General features: G+C 45.8%; 1 long non-coding RNA gene across 1 annotated transcript; it reads right to left on the bottom strand.

Moving 5' to 3' along the window:
* Positions 1–16,642: 16,642 nt before the first annotated feature.
* Positions 16,643–17,492, bottom strand: LOC135375974 (uncharacterized). The gene is made up of 2 exons (XR_010417463.1): positions 17,267–17,492; positions 16,643–16,803 (listed from the first exon to the last, which is right to left on the bottom strand). It is a non-coding gene; the product is annotated as an uncharacterized LOC135375974 (long non-coding RNA).
* Between the last annotated feature and the right edge of the window lie 316 nt (positions 17,493–17,808).

The raw sequence follows: 17,808 nt of genomic DNA, 5'->3' as shown, positions 1-17,808 counted from the left end.
ATACCCTGGTCACTTTTCGTTACGGTAGCTTTTTTCTATCGATCATTGCTTTGTGATGAATCCAGCAAACAGGGTTGGACTCTCAGAGGCGAATTTCTATTATGGTTCCTGCACCTTTTCCATACCATGGTCACTTTTCGTTACGGTAGTTTTTTTCTATCGATCATTGCTTTGTGAAGAATCGAGCAAACAGGGTTGGACTCTCAGAGGCCAATTTCTATTATGGTTCCTGCTGCTTTTCCATACCCTGGTCACTTTTCGTTACGGTAGCTTTTTTCTATCGATCATTGCTTTGTGATGAATCCAGCAAACAGGGTTGGACTCTCAGAGGCAAATTTCTATTATGGTTCCTGCACCTTTTCCATACTCTGGTCACTTCTCGTTACGGTAGCTTTTTTCTATCGATCATTGCTTTGTGATGAATCCAGCAAACAGGGTTGGACTCTCAGAGGCAAATTTCTATTATGGTTCCTGCACCTTTTCCATACCCGGGTCACTTCTCGTTACGGTAGCTTTTTCTATCGATCATTGCTTTGTGATGAATCCAGCAAACAGGGTTGGACTCTCAGAGGCAAATTTCTATTATGGTTCCTGTTGCTTTTCCATACCCTAGTCACTTTTCGTTACGGTAGCTTTTTTCTATCGATCATTGCTTTGTGATGAATCCAGCAAACAGGGTTGGACTCTCAGAGGCGAATTTCTATTATGGTTCCTGCACCTTTTCCATACCATGGTCACTTTTCGTTACGGTAGTTTTTTTCTATCGATCATTGCTTTGTGAAGAATCGAGCAAACAGGGTTGGACTGTCAGAGGCCAATTTCTATTATGGTTCCTGCTGCTTTTCCATACCCTGGTCACTTTTCGTTACGGTAGCTTTTTTCTATCGATCATTGCTTTGTGATGAATCCAGCAAACAGGGTTGGACTCTCAGAGGCAAATTTCTATCATGGTTCCTGCACCTTTTCCATACCCTGGTAACTTCTCGTTACGGTAGCTTTTTTTCTATCGATAATTGCTTTGTGATGAATCCAGCAAACAGGGTTGGACTCTCAGAGTCAAATTTCTATTATGGTTCCTGCACCTTTTCCATACCCTGGTCACTTCTCGTTACGGTAGCTTTCTTCTATCGATCATTGCTTTGTGATTCATCCAGCAAACAGGGTTGGACTCTCAGAGGCAAATTTGTATTATGATTCCTGCACCTTTGCCATACCCTGATCACTTTTCGTTACGGTAGCTTTTTTCTATCGATCATTGCTTTGTGAAGAATGGAGCAAACAGAGTTGGACTCTCAGAGGCCAATTTCTATTATGGTTCCTGCTGCTTTTCTATACCCTTGTCACTTCTCGTTACGATAGCTTTTTTCTATCGATCATTGCTTTGTGATGAATCCAGCAAACAGGGTTGGACTCTCAGAGGCAAATTTTATTATGGTTCCTGCACCTTTTCCATACCCTGGTCACTTCTCGTTACGGTAGCTTTTTTCTATCGATCATTGCTTTGTGATGAATCCAGCAAACAGGGTTGGACTCTCAGAGGCAAATTTCTATTATGGTTCCTGCACCTTTTCCATACTCTGGTCACTTCTCGTTACGGTAGCTTTTTTCTATCGATCATTGCTTTGTGATGAATCCAGCAAACAGGGTTGGACTCTCAGAGGCAAATTTCTATTATGGTTCCTGCTGCTTTTCCATACCCTGGTCACTTTTCGTTACGGTAGCTTTTTTCTATCGATCATTGCTTTGTGATGAATCCAGCAAACAGGGTTGGACTCTCAGAGGCGAATTTCTATTATGGTTCCTGCACCTTTTCCATACCATGGTCACTTTTCGTTACGGTAGTTTTTTTCTATCGATCATTGCTTTGTGAAGAATCGAGCAAACAGGGTTGGACTCTCAGAGGCCAATTTCTATTATGGTTCCTGCTGCTTTTCCATACCCTGGTCACTTTTCGTTACGGTAGCTTTTTTCTATCGATCATTGCTTTGTGATGAATCCAGCAAACAGGGTTGGACTCTCAGAGGCAAATTTCTATCATGGTTCCTGCACCTTTTCCATACCCTGGTAACTTCTCGTTACGGTAGCTTTTTTTCTATCGATAATTGCTTTGTGATGAATCCAGCAAACAGGGTTGGACTCTCAGAGTCAAATTTCTATTATGGTTCCTGCACCTTTTCCATACCCTGGTCACTTCTCGTTACGGTAGCTTTCTTCTATCGATCATTGCTTTGTGATTCATCCAGCAAACAGGGTTGGACTCTCAGAGGCAAATTTCTATTATGATTCCTGCACCTTTTCCATACCCTGATCACTTTTCGTTACGGTAGCTTTTTTCTATCGATCATTGCTTTGTGATGAATCGAGAAAACAGGGTTGGACTCTCAGTGGCAACTTTCTATTATGTTTCCTGCTGCATTTCCATACCATGGTCACTTTTCGTTACGGTAGCTTTTTTCTATCGATCATTGCTTTGTGAAGAATCGAGCAAACAGGGTTGGACTCTCAGAGGCAAATTTTATTATGGTTCCTGCACCTTTTCCATACCCTGGTCACTTCTCGTTACGGTAGCTTTTTTCTATCGATCATTGCTTTGTGATGAATCCAGCAAACAGGGTTGGACTCTCAGAGGCAAATTTTATTATGGTTCCTGCACCTTTTCCATACCCTGGTCACTTCTCGTTACGGTAGCTTTTTTCTATCGATCATTGCTTTGTGATGAATCCAGCAAGCAGGGTTGGACTCTCAGAGGCAAATTTCTATTATGGTTCCTGCACCTTTTCCATACTCTGGTCACTTCTCGTTACGGTAGCTTTTTTCTATCGATCATTGCTTTGTGATGAATCCAGAAAACAGGGTTGGACTCTCAGAGGCAGATTTCTATTATGGTTCCTGCACCTTGTCCATACCCTGGTCACTTCTCGTTACGGTAGCTTTTTTCTATCGATCATTGCTTTGTGATGAATCCAGCAAACAGGGTTGGACTCTCAGAGGCAAATTTCTATTATGGTTCCTGCACCTTTTCCATACCCGGGTCACTTCTCGTTACGGGAGCTTTTTCTATCGATCATTGCTTTGTGATGAATCCAGCAAACAGGGTTGGACTCTCAGAGGCAAATTTCTATTATGGTTCCTGCACCTTTTCCATACCCGGGTCACTTCTCGTTACGGTAGCTTTTTCTATCGATCATTGCTTTGTGATGAATCCAGCAAACAGGGTTGGCCTCTCAGAGGCAAATTTCTATTATGGTTCCTGCTGCTTTTCCATACCCTGGTCACTTTTCGTTACGGTAGCTTTTTTCTATCGATCATTGCTTTGTGATGAATCCAGCAAACAGGGTTGGACTCTCAGAGGCAAATTTCTATTATGATTCCTGCACCTTTTCCATACCCGGGTCACTTCTCGTTACGGTAGCTTTTTCTATCGATCATTGCTTTGTGATGAATCCAGCAAACAGGGTTGGACTCTCAGAGGCAAATTTCTATTATGGTTCCTGCACCTTTTCCATACCCGGGTCACTTCTCGTTACGGTAGCTTTTTCTATCGATCATTGCTTTGTGATGAATCCAGCAAACAGGGTTGGACTCTCAGAGGCAAATTTCTATTATGGTTCCTGCTGCTTTTCCATACCCTGGTCACTTTTCGTTACGGTAGCTTTTTTCTATCGATCATTGCTTTGTGATGAATCCAGCAAACAGGGTTGGACTCTCAGAGGCAAATTTCTATTATGGTTCCTGCACCTTTTCCATACCCTGGTCACTTTTCGTTACGGTAGCTTTTTTCTATGGATCATTGCTTTGTGATGAATCCAGCAAACAGGGTTGGACTCTCAGAGGCAAATTTCTATCATGGTTCCTGCACCTTTTCCATACCCTGGTAACTTCTCGTTACGGTAGCTTTTTTTCTATCGATAATTGCTTTGTGATGAATCCAGCAAACAGGGTTGGACTCTCAGAGTCAAATTTCTATTATGGTTCCTGCACGTTTTCCATACCCTGGTCACTTCTCGTTACGGTAGCTTTCTTCTATCGATCATTGCTTTGTGGTTCATCCAGCAAACAGGGTTGGACTCTCAGAGGCAAATTTCTATTATGATTCCTGCACCTTTTCCATACCCTGGTCACTTCTCGTTACGGTAGCTTTTTCCTATCGATCATTGCTTTGTGATGAATCGAGAAAAGAGGGTTGGACTCTCAGTGGCAACTTTCTATTATGTTTCCTGCTGCATTTCCATACCATGGTCACTTTTCGTTACGGTAGTTTTTTTCTATCGATCATTGCTTTGTGAAGAATCGAGCAAACAGGGTTGGACTCTCAGAGGCCAATTTCTATTATGGTTCCTGCTGCTTTTCCATACCCTTGTCACTTCTCGTTACGATAGCTTTTTTCAATCGATCATTGCTTTGTGATGAATCCAGCAATCAGGGTTGGACTCTCTGAGGCAAATTTCTATTATGGTTCCTGCACCTTTTTCATACCCTGGTCACTTCTCGTTACGGTAGCTTTTTTCTATCGATCATTGCTTTGTGATGAATCCAGCAAACAGGGTTGGACTCTCAGAGGCAAATTTCTATTATGGTTCCTGCTGCTTTTCCATACCCTTGTCACTTCTCGTTACGGTAGCTTTTTTCTATCGATCATTGCTTTGTGATGAATCCAGCAAACAGGGTTGGACTCTCAGAGGCAAATTTTATTATGGTTCCTGCACCTTTTCCATACCCTGGTCACTTCTCCTTACGGTAGCTTGTTTCTATCGATCATTGCTTTGCGATGAATCCAGCAAACAGGGTTGGACTCTCAGGAGCAAATTTCTATTATGGTTCCTGCTGCTTTTCCATACCCTGCTCACTTTTCGTTACGGTAGCTTTTTTCTATCGATCATTGCTTTGCGATGAATCCAGCAAACTGGGTTGGACTCTCAGGGGCAAATTTCTAGTATGGATCCTACTGCTTTTCCATACCATGGTCACTTTTCGTTGCGGTAGCTTTTTTTCTATCGATCATTGCTTTGCGGTGAATCCAACAAGCAGGGTTCGATTCTCAGAGGCAACTTTCTATTATGGTTATGGCCGCTTGTTCTTACCCTAGTCACTTTTCGTTATGGTTGCTTTTTCTATCGATCTTCCGTTTGGGATGCGAAATAGAAACCGAAATCTAAGTAGGCTATAGTTACGAAGGCAGAAAAAACAGGCGATGTCAAGTTGCCGGTGATGAACAAAACGGCTCCACACGTTCGGTTGTACCCTCGGCGCCTTGTAGGGTGGCTGAGGACCTCACAGTTTCTTGATATCGAAGGTCCAGGAGTCTTCACGACCAGGCTCGCCTCTAAAACCCTTCCAGTATTTACGTATTTTCGACACCTGAGAAGGATGTGTCCATACTCTACAACGCCGGACTCACTGCAGTTCGGAGAGTCACGCTTGCCCAAGAGACGTGCGATGTACGGTACATTGGACCGTAGCCCATATAGGACAGTCATCGTTTGTGATGTAAAGGAAGGTGGTACTTGAAAGCGTAACTATGGATCGACTTTGTAAAGAAGTGAATCTCGAGCAGATCCTGTTAGCCAGGATGTGCTGCACATTTGTTGCTTGATCGCGTTAAGCATTCGCATGGCTTCACCCTTAGTGAAATAAATGGACATCAGTTTGACGCGCCTGACTTTAAGAGCTCGGTGTGCAGGATAGTCCGCATTTACCGATGTAGCATAATATGTTTCGGTTGGCTTGTCCAGGCCTAAAGGGCAACAGAGGTCCCACTGGGTGTTCCTGCAACCTGGTCATTTTGCGAAGAGTGTGGTAAAGTTGTAACGAACACTGGAGAAGACACCTCTGGAAGACTTTCAGAAGTATTACATGGCTGGGAAGGTGTGTCCCCGTGTACTCTGTACACTGCAATCTGTCCGTTCTAAGGGCTGTTATTTATTGTTGAATTTAATAGGCACATGATAAGTAGCAGAATTCCACGCAGATGTGGAAGAGCTGCCGTTGTTTGGAGTAGTGGCGTCTACCATCCAGAGACTCTTCTGGGAGTTTATGTAATATGTAGACATTCAGCTGCATCATGTGAGACACCTGTTGTCTCTAGAGGGCAACAACAGTTCGGCCAGACCTCGTGCACTGCAATACGTTGTGCAGACACAATTGGTTCAAACTAGAGCAAATTGTCTCTCTTTTTTTCGACGCCTCCTATAAGGTCTTGTCTACTCGTGGTCATATACACGCTCCTACACAGCCTTGCCATTTTGTCCCACAAGTATTTTAATGTCACGAACCAATATTTGGCACCACACTGACTGCGCTGTGTGGGGCTTTCTAATGGGTTTACCGTGAGACTTTCTAGACGAATGTCGGTACGGTTCCCTTTGAAGTCAACCCAGGACGAAAACTAACCCCATCTCCCTACTCCTACCTGTTGTCCTCCCTCCATCTTTCTTTCAGTGGCATTTTCGTTGGTCACCGTACAATGGGGCACGCTAGAAACAGCAGGTGCTTAGTTCTTAACGGAGGGCAGCTACCGAGGTCAGGTGACGTTATCGTTTGTAGTGTGTAGTGTTGTTCATGTTTTAGCCAAACGTCAGGGCTCCTCACTGCTCCTGATTTGGTTTGTTTCCACATGACTATTTCAGATGAAACGCATGAAAGCTGGTGTGCAGTTGTCTCACAGGCTAATCTGATCATACTTATCTCAAACAGTGGAGACTGATTACGCTGAGCAACTGCACGAGATATGTCATCGCACGATAAAAGGAGTTCATGTGAGAAAACCCATCAATACGATAGATTTCACCACGCAGTTGCTTTGAAGCGACTTGCTATGCAGTCGTGGGGATGAACAGGAAGGTTGCACGAAGAGATTGCTTCTGTCACAATCATCCGTCGACCGTAAACCTAATAGTAACAAATGAATAACACCAGGTGGTCTCAGAAGTTCAACGGAACGTATCTGTGTTGTCTTCCTTTGGTGTCCCGAAATGTTTGTAGGTGATATGTTTCTTACACATCATCGCATATTTCGTGAGCCGTTTCTCAACCCTGTGTTTGACACACCGATCTTTTCGCTGTTTCTTGTCGCTCGACACGAAAGGCATGACATCTAATTCTGGGTTCAGTATGCAATATGTACCGCACCGGGAAACGTCCTGTCGCTACGATTGGCTTTTTCGATGTATGCCATTTTCCTATATTAACCGTTTTAAAAGAGTAGCCTAAGGGCACGCAACTTTGTTGCTGTTTTTGGTCGGTATGGAACGTTAGACGCCCGAAAACAGTTTTTTCCACAATTAGTACAACTGTAGCGAAATTCGGACGCCTGCAATAGCCCCTCGAATCTCCCGTGCGCGAAGCACCCTCATTCGCCTTCAGGATAGACACATGATGAGCGCCGCCACGGGCGCAACCATGTGACGTAAGTGGTAGGGACGCTCCTCATTGGACCTGGGATAACATGATCCAGGTGAGCAACACCGCGCAGGCTCAAGCGTCTGCTAACGCTTCGGAGACTCTGGGCGTTCTCAGGCGGCGTGATATCCGAAATGGATTATTTGAAATCTGTCGACAACACCACCACGATTTTTTGGGACCGCTGATAGCACGGGAAGAACGAGTGGTGCAACACGAATCTAATGTGTGTTGTACGGCGAAACCCCAGTGCTTCCCGTCAGTGTTCCCGAGGGGATATTTGAAATGTAACAAAGTAGCAAAGCAAAACGCGCCCCCGAAGGAAATGCGCTATGTTCGTAAGTTTATTCCCCGAAATCACCGCGTCCGATTTCGCTGAATTGTTTTATTTATCTATTTACTTCTTCATTCATTCGCTCGGTCATTCATCATCGCCATTTATTGTACCATCCCTCAAACGACACCAATCTCTTTTAGGCTACGCAAGTAGAACAGAGAATTCCGAGCTAAACGGCAGCGCTTGTATCGTAGGGTTCCGAGAGTCCGTGTGTCGTACCCATAGATTGAGAAGTTACCCGTCAAAAAGAGCTTGTTACAAGTTAAGTTACCGCGTGCAAAATGTAACTAAGTTAATAACGAAGTTCTTCAGCCTGAAATGTAACTCGCAGTTACTGAGTTACTTAAAAAAAAGAACGAGTTACTTCCAAGTTACTTCGGACACAAAATAGCATTACGCAGGTGCAGCGCGCGTGAGCAGTTGAGTTAGACCTTGAGTTGCCTGCGGAGGAGTGCAACACGCTTAGATCGTTTTCGTTTATGTCCAACAATAGACCTCTCCCTGTTTGTAAACAAATGGACATCACAGTGTTCGACAGCGCCAAAATTTGGTAGAATTGAACTACGCTCGAAGCTAGAGGCGAACAAGGTCGCGGCCGAAAGCCACGGTCATGAGGGGATTACATTATGGTCCCTTAAAGGGACGCGACCCTCGGTCCTGATTTTCTTTCAATGGGAGGCAGCGAACAAGTGCCCATTCGTGGAACCCAGCCCTCTCCTTCCGATTTGTTTCGGTTTCAGTCTGTCTACCAATGTCATGATGACGTTTCTCAGGTAGAGGTCTATTCGAACGCTTTGCATCTTACTCCATGTGGGCGCGCAATGGTTCACCTTCATTTCAATCTTAGCCGTTCAAACTTCCTGAATAAAATACTGTCATTGATTGAACATCACGTTTTATGGCAAAAAAATGCCATGAAGGAACCGGAGAGAAAGTAAGAAAATATGTGGACTTGAGTGAAAAGCGAGTTAAAAGTATCTTGGAACTTAACTTAAGTTACTTTGGCAAAGTTACGTGAAAAAGGAACGAGTTCCTCTGAAAGTTACCACGGCGCAAAAGTACCGAGTTAAGTTACAAGTTACCAAAACAAAGGAACTTAGTTACAGTAACGAGTTACTTGTAACGAGTTATCTCGAATTCTGGTCGTACCGACCAATATGGCGCAATATCACGCCATCAGAGAAGCGGCACACAATACAACGAGCCATTCAGTGGGAAACAGCTTAGAGTGCAAGGTTTGCAAATTGCGCCTCAAGTCAGACCTGATGCTCCTATCAAGGTGGTGCTCCTATCGTCAACAACTGGTCTTCTCTACGACGCAGTTGTTCGAGTGTTTCGATCTTTTGCACGGATATTCATATGAGAAGGATATATGGGAACACGGACAACGACATAAAGGGAGGGGGGCAGGACGTCCTTCGCACAAAAACCGTCCTAGGACCCGAAAAAAAAAAAGAAAACAAGTCCGAACCCCAAAGTGAGCAGATTTTCACGAAACGTGTTGTGTACACAGTACGTAATTTCTAAAAATAAAATAGAAAGAAAGAATAGAAGACACAGATGTGCCTTGAGGTTCACATTTTTAGGCGATCAAATTCGTGCTTCACATCCACGTCACATTTCAAGCATCCAAAGACGGAAAAATTCTGTTCGTACAATTTCGAACACGCTAGACAAAGAAAATCTTATGAAAATTTACCTTCAATGGCTCAGAGCTCGAGTATTTTCAAACACTGATTGGATAATTTTGTTGCTTCCGAATCGCTTGCAGAGAAAAGAACCGAATAAATATAGACGAGAATGGGTTTCACTTCCTGGACGGAGTGAGAGCATTTGAAACTGGTTTCAGTCAACTAATACCTGTACGACTTTTTTTTTTTTTTCAACGGACAATGGGGCACTTCCGGAAAGCTACGGAGATCACAACACAATAGCTCTGATTACGTCTGGCAGGTAATATATGCATAGCTTGATAATATAGCTTGCTAATATGTAACTATAGCTAGATAATATGGATATAATGGCTAGATATCAAGCTATAATAATAACGCTGTAGCGGCAAACACGTTCCTTCACTCCATCGACCCAAGGATGGAACTCACCCTCTCCCAGCGGCTGTCGCGACAGGAGTAGTCGATCCTCCATCACCTACGCCTCCATGTTGCCATGACCCTGCTGCTCCTCTCTAAGATGGATAGACGAACGTCCCCGATGTGTCCCTGCTGTGCTGCAGTCGCCGATATACGTCATCTTTTGCTGCACTACAAGCGGCCTCCGAGCCGTCCTCGCCACAAATCTCACTTCCCTGGGCCACAGGGAACTTTCCCGGGCGACGCTGCTGGGACCTGTCCGGCACTCCAGACAGTGGGCAGTCACCCGAGCCCTCCTGCGTTACCTAAAGGACACTGGGCTGCTCAGCAGCCTTTGAGCCTTGAGCCACCCCATCAGCCACCCCACCTTGAGAGCCTTTGAGCCACCCCATCGTCCCCTGCCACTTTTTCTTTTCTTTTTGCCTTCTTTCTTCTCTTTTTCTCTTTCTTTCTTTCTCTTTTTTCTTTTTTTTTCTCTTTTGGGAATAGCAAGTCGGCCTTGGCCTGTCTGACCTTTCCCCCTCTCTCTATCTTTAATAAACATACCCCCCCCCCGTCTCCAGTCTGAAGGCCCACTTTAACATTCCTCTTCTCTCCATAAGACGTAGAACATCTTGGTTATGTTTACTTCATAAAATATACTACCATCCCACTCTTCGCTACAAACTGCTCTCTTCTCCGGACTACGTTTTCGAATGCAGAAACCACATAATGAAAATCAGGCAGGTAGCTTCACGTTCTGGTCCTCATTTCCATTCGTGCATTCCCACTGCAATCAGAGATCGGAACGCCCTTCCAGATCCCATTGTGAACCTGTCAGAGAGCGGGCAGTTCCGGAAGCAATTGTGTCGGCTTTTTCTTCAGTGCGATTCTTAATATTTGTGTAATGTGGTGCTTCTTTTACGTAATTATGTGTTGGTTTACTTGCCCACCTCTCATGTAAAGCCCTCGGGCATTTGAGGTAAATGAATAAATACATAAATCTGGATTTGCAAGCAAATCACCAAACTGCAGTCGGGTCTCTTTCCTCGTCTCAGCGACAATTGCCCAACGGGATCCGCCAGTATTATTAAATGATTACTTCGTTGCTACCCTCCCAGAGCGACGGCAGGGACTTGCAATGGAACTAGGGCTACCGAGGCAAGATTCTTTTTTTTTTTTGTGGGCATGAGAGCCACAACTATGACTGTCAAAAGGCATGTCGTATGTGTACCAGCTGTAGCAAAAAAAAAAAAAAAAGTGGTGCTTAATATCTGCGGTGCTAAAACGGCAGTCAATCTAATACTAATTTATCTAATCACTGCGATTCTAAAAACCATCCCAGGGAGACGGAGAGCATTACATTAAATCTTTCCTTTCCATCTGCCTTTCAATCTGCCCTCCAAACGTGTCTACTACTGATTGCCCTTTCGTCAGAATGGGATCAGCCACTCCATTCCAATTCCATTGAGAGGAATGAAGGTTTGTGATAGTTCCATTCCTTTCAATTCCTCGGAATGAGAAAGTATGGTCAATTCCCACTCCTGGAATGGCTTGGCAACCCCATTCCATTCCTTTAATTCCACCAATAAAAGAATTAGTACCGGTAACCGTACTAGCTAGCCCATCAGTGCTGTAGAGGAGATTGACATTACCTAGCACGGAAAAAGCACAAAGACAAGGTTATTTCACCCTCCTCCTCTTCTCTTCCTCCTCCTATTCATTGGCATCATCATTACAGAAGTTTGCCACTAAAGTAACTGGTGCAAATGAAGGGTTGCGGGCCTCACACTATAGCGAAGCGAAAATCTCCAGCTTATTTTTTCTTAAAACCAAACCAAACCACCGCCCTCTCCTCCCAGATGTATATCGCTCGCTGAGTGACCCCTGGTTTGCAAATCCCGATCGATGCGCAGCTACCCAGGGCTGACGAACCGCAAACACGGTGAAACACGTGTCCTCTGGTGCTGTCGCATCGTTCCATGAATATCTGTTTCTCTACGTGCAGCCATAGAAGCCCTCTTAATCTGTAAGTTTGAATTTCAAACACGTCTAGCGTCATTTACTTATTCTTTAATGGCTTTTTTCCCCTCTTTATAATTCACTGGCTTGCACTGTGGCATTGAGGAGTGCTCAGTCACACTCCCTGGTGTATATCGCCCGCTGAGTGACCCCTGGTTTGCCAATCCCGAACGATGCGCAGCTACCCAGGGCTGACGAGCCGCAAACACGGCGAAACACGTGTCCTCTGGTGCTGTCGCATCGTTCCATGAATATATATACCAGCGGCATGGCCGAGTGGGCTAAGGCGTCCGCTCGTTGGTGGTAACAAAGGTCGTGCTGTAGACTGGGAGGTGGTGGGTTCGAATCCTAGCGCCGGCTGTGCTGTATGAGGTTTTCCCTGGGTTTTCCGAAGACTTTCCAGACGAATGTCGGCATAGTTCCCCCTGAAGTCGGCCCAGGACGCATACTAATCCCCCTGTCCCCCACTCCTTCCTGCTGTCCTCTCTCCGTCTGTCCCCATCTGTACGCCACTCATAGCCACAGTTGCTTCGCAACGCTAACACGCAAAAATATATATATCCCCCCCTTCGCACGTGAACAGCATGCTATGAATCGGATGCTTTGAACTACGAAGGACGTTCCACGTAACAACATGACTTTCAATCGCAGGCGACAAACATTCCCACAGAACGGCTAGTATGAAAAACATTGAATCTACATTTTTTTTAAATATAAATCATGAAAACTAAAGGTATCACATGCCGTTTTAAAGGGACTATCGCATCCGTCCCGGTGGATTCCGAAACTCCAGTGCTGTTTTACCCCGCGTTCATCACTGATAATAACGCCGAAAACCCGACGCGAATTGACAGCGTTGTTCCTGTGTAGTTTGCTATAAAACTTCGCAAGAGCAGACGACGCATTCCGGGATTCCCTCTCGGGAAACGTCACACGGACGAGGCCAATCACTGCGCGCCCTTTGACATAGAGAATACCAATCATGGAGCGGCCGGAGGGAGCTTGGTAGCCTTGGCAACCGACCGACAGGCATACGGGCGGGCGAGCGAGGCCGAATGCTAGGGGACGACCTCTTCTCTGTTACCGGCTCGCGGAATGTTGTTTCTGGTTAGTGTCGCACGTGTTCGTACAGTCAGGAGCGTAACGCAGTGTTTCACCTAACATGGTTACGTCTGCACTCACACTGGTAAGCGAAAGTAAACGTATTTACCGAGGACTTTTCACTTAGTATAGTGCGATGCGAACGCCAAGCAGACGATCTCGGAGACAATCGCCTGCGCTACGCTCCCATTCGTGCGCCTGGCTTACGTCATCATCGTGTTGGCTGCAGATGGAATGCGGACCTCTAAAACTCGTTTACTTAATATGTAAGCTGTTTTCGGAAGAGAAGTTTGGCAAAGTTGAGTCTGAAACGGTGACGAACATTACCCTATCGGTATCATACATACGTTGCCGGATGCGATAGTCTCTTTAAGGTAGGAACTCTTAACGTAGCTGGATAAGAAAAAAAAACATTTGGAAGTTTCGCAATTCTTCGTGGCTCGCTTCATTTGAGCACACATCACTTCATCATAACACAATCGCGTCCATAAATGAGATGTATATTAGCTGTTTAGTTTTAAAAAAAAGAAAAAAAACATGGGGTGGGCTCAGTCGCCACCGAGCCGTAGTGTTTTACATGAAAACGTCACGATCTCCGCTTTCTTTGCTACTTTGAGGGATTTTAGTGAAATAAATACAAGTTCTTATTCATGGATTCATTCCATTCATTAGTCATTTATTAATATCAAGAAAATTTAAATAGGCGCGCGCCTGGTGTTCACTTGCGGGCTCTGACTGCACCACGGTGCTCAGCTCCCCATCTGAATGCACTCCATCGTCTTTGTAGGTCATTTTCATACACGCGCAAGTCGAAGTTGCCCCGCTCGTAGAGGGTAAAGAGGCCGCTCTGAGCGCCGGCAGTCGAATTTACGTCCGCCCGCAAAATGTTCTTCGACGCTCTCGTACCAGCTCCCGTGGCATAGTAGTTAGGTTGACTGCTTTCCACACAGAGACTGGGAGGTGACACGGGTTCGAATCCTGTCACCGGCTGTGCTGTCCCCAGTAAACCAGAAATATCCCAAGTACGTCCCACAAAGGTCTTACACGTCGCATATTTCCGCCACGTCTGTGCGACGTTACCCTGTACGTCCACAATTTGACTTCGAAAAGCGTCTTGCTTTCTATATCCCTGGGACATCCGGTAGATGTAAAAAGAAAGGAGCAAGCGCTTGTTATGTTTCAGAGTCATGCAGGACATGTCACTCTCAGTGGCCTGACGTAAGCAAAATTTTTTTGGTTTTACTACTTTATTTACCAAGTAATCACATTATAGACGGTATCTTGAGCTACAAACACGATATTTGGCAAGATGGGATGTCAGGAAGATGCTTACGTTGTTTGCGATCTCACACGCTAACTGCAAAGATGTTGTCACCGTTGCAAACGTGCTACACAACGCGATGCCGCTTGATGAGCGTACTCCAACAATTTGTATTTCAGTATATGCTCGCTCTGACATTTCTTGAGATCCGCATACGCGGTGGAGGAGCCAAAAAGGGAACCCGCGTCTCATATAGTTAAAGGGGAAAGCACATTTATTACCGCGCGATCTGCATTCGTCTTGGATTATGGCCGAAAGGTCGCTGGGCTGCCACTTACCATTCTACAACACGCTTATGGTGCAAAAAAAATGGCCGTAATGGTGCCTTGAAATAAAACATTGTTACGTTTCTTATGAGAACGAATGGCACCCCACTGCATAGTATAGCAGATTTTTGAAAGAGCACATTTATAGCAATAATATGTGCAGATTTGAAAACATCCTGTGAATATCCAAATATCCCGAAGTTGCGTCTCTGTGACGTTCGTGGAATGTGGAAAAAGTGGGACAAACCATAGTCGTGGTCAAACCATGCTACGTCTACGGGCTCTGTGCAATGATCCATGGGATATCCAAACATCGAATTTGGGATATCAAAGGGACATCTCCTAGGCGTCTATGGTGTTCTGGGTCTGAGGTATTCCTTGGGTTCTCCGAGGACTGTACAGACGAATGTCTGCACAGTTTCCCCTGAAGTCTGCCCAGGACGCATAATAGCCCCCGCCCTGTCCACCACTCCTTCCTGCTGTCCTCTCTCCATCTGTACACGTCTGTACGCCGCTCATAGCCACAGTTGCTTCGCGTCGCTAACACGGAATTTAGAAAAAAAAATCGACGCTCCCGTAGCTCTCTCGATCGGTCGCTGCTGGACTTTGGGGGTTCTTTGGGTTCCTCTCAAGCCGCCCTTTTTTTCTGATTGCTGTTTCCTTCGATTCTGATAAATTCTGATAATATTTCAGTTTGTTATACGTCGCCATTCATGCAAAATTTTGATATATCCAATTTGCCGATTCACAATTTTGGCTATTGTTGTTTAGGCCGGTATCGCTTAAGGTCCAAGTACAAAACTCTCAATCACTTCACACCTACACCTCAATCGGCGTTCTACACTCTTAGAAATGAACTTCACCGCATAGCACGCTCCTAGCCAACCATCATCTCGAATGATATCGTTTTCTGTCCTGATTTGCTGAAAACGGGAGGCGTACGCCATTTTTGTGACAATTATGAACAGCATAAGTGTCACAAAAAAGGCGTACGCCTACCGTTTTGAACAAATCAGGGCACATAGCGATATCATTCGAGTTTATTGTTGGCTAGGAGCGTGCTATGCGGTGAAGTTCATTTTTAAGAGTGTAGCTGCACGCCATCGCGAGGCAGACTGCGAGCAAGTTACGTGTACCCTTATATTTGCGTCTGTCACGCACGCGTTCGCCACACCCAGAGATTGCGTCAGCCGTCGCAATGTCCTAGTTAGCTGGAATCTTACATGTATAAGCTATCTCTGGTATTTTCTTCCGGTTTTCTGGAATTTTCTTCCAGTACAATGTTACGCTGTGCTTAAATCAGATAAACACGCTGCTGAAAACGCTCGTTTAAAAATAGACCACTTGCACCCCTACGTCATCGATTACGTTTCGCCGCCGCGCAAAGCATGCTGGTGGGCACCTATCAACCTTATCAGCCTTTTCGGCCTATCAGCAGACGCGTCTTTCCCGCTTCTTGCCAACCAGAGCAAAATATAACCTCGAACCGGTCTTCTCGGGACGCCACATGTTTGTAAACAGAAAGTGGTCTATATTGGGATTGCCAGGGCCTTTGCTTTTCCTCAATATTTTTCCTGTACCGCAAAGCATGACGTCAAGGCTACGTACTCGATCCGTCCAAGTGAAGCGAAGTGAGTTTGGGGAACCCACTAAACGTTTAGTGCACTTTCTGCGGAGTGAAACTAAAAGACGCCGTGCGACAGCCTCTGCATGACTACACACCGTGAAGAAATACGCCTCGCAAACCGGCTGAGGGGCAAACAGTGGTTCATCCAGAATCCCAAGCATGGAGGAGCATTAGAAAAAATTGGGAGTAGGGATCATTATTATAGTTACGTCATTACACCCTAGCATATCATTACCGACATGTGTCTAAAGCTGAAATCGCGGGGGCACCCTAGTAGTATGGAATCAGCTCAAGTATCCGGAAACTGACATCTTTGCCTGGACGCCATTAATTAGCAATTAGAGCAATTTGGGACCCCCCACATTAATCAGGACCCACCAGGGAGTCATTACACTAATTGGGGATCATCTAAGACACGTCCAGACGAAGATGCGAGTTTCCGGATACTTGAGCTGATAAAAAATAAAAAAATAGGTAGAAAATAAAATAAAAAGATAGAAATAGAGTGGAGAGAAACAATTTATTCGAAAATCAACGATGCCGCGGCGAAGAAGCCGCTCCGGGGTGACCAGTGCTTGTTGACGTCGGGTAGTTGCAGAGATCGACGACAGGTGGCCACTTAGTTGCAAGGCATCACACCAGATGGCGCCACCATCATAGCTCTAGAGGAGAGAGACAGAACAAGATACTAGCGGCAGGTAAAAATGACAGCACTGCTAAACAAGTCTAGGCATGCGAGAGAAAAGGTCTAACCGCTACTGCTAAACAGAAAACAGTACACATCGGGGGGAAAAGGCTTACGGGGGGACGATCGCTTAGGCCTAACCACAACACTACGCAGCTAACACAAGGCGGGAACCACACATCGCTAAACATGCGAGAAAAGGCTTAACACGAGCGCGGTCACCGCTAAACACGGCAAACATACGAGAAAAGGAGCGCGCTTGGGCATAACCTCAACACTACGCAGCTAACACAAGGCGGGAACCACACATCGCTAAACATGCGTCAACAGGCTTGGACACCGCAAAACAAGTCTAAACATGCGAGAAAAGGCTTAGCACGAGCGCGGTCACCGCTAAACACGGCAAACATACGAGAAAAGGAGCGCGTCAAATCACTCACCTTTTCCCCCGCGGCAACTTCCAGGCAGAAACTGAGCGAGCGCGGAGAACAACACGTCTGCTCTCTACGAGATCCAGCCAGCAACTGAGCGAGCGCGCGGAGCGCACGTCCGTCTTCCGCGACGGTCCGAGAGAAACTGAGAGAGGCGACGCGCGCGCGCCCTCTGCTCCACCCGTCCGCGCATGCGCGCGCGCGCTGCTAGCTCCCTCTGCGCCGGCCGCGGGTGTTTTCGGTTTCGGCTCTCTGCTGCGCGCGCGCTCCTAGCGGCGACGGGTGGCTTTTCGGTTTCGCTTTCATTCTCCGTTCTTTGCGCGCGCGCGTTTATCTCTATAAAGGCAGCGCGCACCGCGCTCGCGTCATCATTCTGACCGATACGTGGAAAACGCCATGTGTGGTTTATTCTCCTGCGCTTCTCGTCGTCGCAAGGAAAAGACAAAAAACGAAGAACTTCGCGAATTTATACGCGGCATCGTGGAGGAAGCCTTTCAAGTCCACCGTCTGGAATGGTTGCAAGCACGTCAAGAAATGTGTCAGGACAAGAT

The sequence above is a fragment of the Ornithodoros turicata genome, chromosome 1 (assembly GCF_037126465.1).
Source record: "Ornithodoros turicata isolate Travis chromosome 1, ASM3712646v1, whole genome shotgun sequence".
In the NCBI taxonomy this organism is placed as follows: Eukaryota; Metazoa; Arthropoda; class Arachnida; order Ixodida; family Argasidae; genus Ornithodoros; species Ornithodoros turicata.
This window is presented reverse-complemented; position numbering and strand designations above follow the sequence as displayed.